The sequence below is a fragment of the Palaemon carinicauda genome, chromosome 42, assembly GCF_036898095.1.
Source record: "Palaemon carinicauda isolate YSFRI2023 chromosome 42, ASM3689809v2, whole genome shotgun sequence".
In the NCBI taxonomy this organism is placed as follows: Eukaryota; Metazoa; Arthropoda; class Malacostraca; order Decapoda; family Palaemonidae; genus Palaemon; species Palaemon carinicauda.
This window is the reverse complement of record NC_090766.1, coordinates 57,558,702-57,560,035: the sequence shown is the minus strand read 5'-3', so window position 1 is coordinate 57,560,035 and position 1,334 is coordinate 57,558,702.

The window sequence follows — 1,334 nt, the reverse complement described above, 5'->3', positions numbered from 1 at the left end:
TTTTAACTCCCACACCCCTTGCATTAGAAGTTCTTTGAACCCTTTTTAGCTCCCCTACCCCTTGCATTAGAAGTTCTTTGACCTCTTTTTAGCTCCCCCACCCCTTGCATTAGAAGTTCATTGACCTCTTTTTAGCTCCCCCACCCCTTGCATTAGAATTTCTTTGACCTCTTTTTAGCTCCCCCACCCCTTGCATTAGAAGTTCATTGACCTCTTTTTAGCTCCCACATCCCTGGCATTAGAAGTTCTTTAACCTCTTTTTAGCTCCCCCACCCCTTGCATTAGAAGTTCATTTACCTCTTTTTAGCTCCCCCACCCCTTGCATTAGAAGTTCTTTGACTTCTTTTTAGCTCCCCCACCCCTTGCATTAGAAGTTCTTTGACCTCTTTTTAGCTCCCCCACCCCTTGCATTAGAAGTTCATTGACCTCTTTTTACCTCCCCCACTCCTTCCATTAGAAGTTCTTTGACCTCTTTTTAGCTCCCGCACCCCTTGCATTAGAAGTTCTTTGACCCTTTTTAGCTCCCCCACCCCTTGCATTAGAAGTTCTTTGACTTCTTTTTAGCTCTCACACCCCTTGCATTAGAAGTTCTTTGACCTCTTTTTAGCTCCCACACCCCTTGCATTAGAAGTTCTTTGACCTCTTTTTAGCTCCCCCACCCCTTGTATTAGAAGTTCTTTGACCTCTTTTTATCTCCCTCACCCCTTGCATTAGAAGTACTTTGACCTCTTTTTAGCTCCTGCACCCCTTGCATTAGAAGTTCTTTGACCCCTTTTTAGCTCCCCCACCCCTTGCATTAGAAGTTCTTTGACTTCTTTTTAGCTCCCACACCCCTTGCATTAGAAGTTCTTTGACCTCTTTTTAGCTCCCACCCCCCTTGCATTAGAAGTTCTTTGACCTCTTTTTAGCTCCCACACCTCTAGCATTAGAAGATCTTTGACCTCTTTTCAGCTCCCTTACCTCAAGCATTAGAAGTTCTTTGACCTCTGTATAGCTCCCACACCTCTAACATTAGAAGTTTTTTTACCTCTCTCTTTAGCTCCCACACTTCTAGCATTAGAAGTTCTTTGACATATATTTCTAGGTTCCATACTTTTAGCATTTGAGGGTCTGCGATCTATATTTTGAGGTGCCATTAGAGACTCTATTTTTGGGTGTCTTACCTCTGGCATTAGAGACTCCTCTTCGCTGGTCTCTCCTGTCTTCTAGTTTTCAAGATCTTCTTTCATTAGATTATCTGTTTCTTTCGAGATTTCATTGTCTCTTTTCCTTAGTTCGTCAGTGTCCTTCTAGATTTCAAAAGAGATTTCAGTGCCGCGAATCCTCACTTCGTC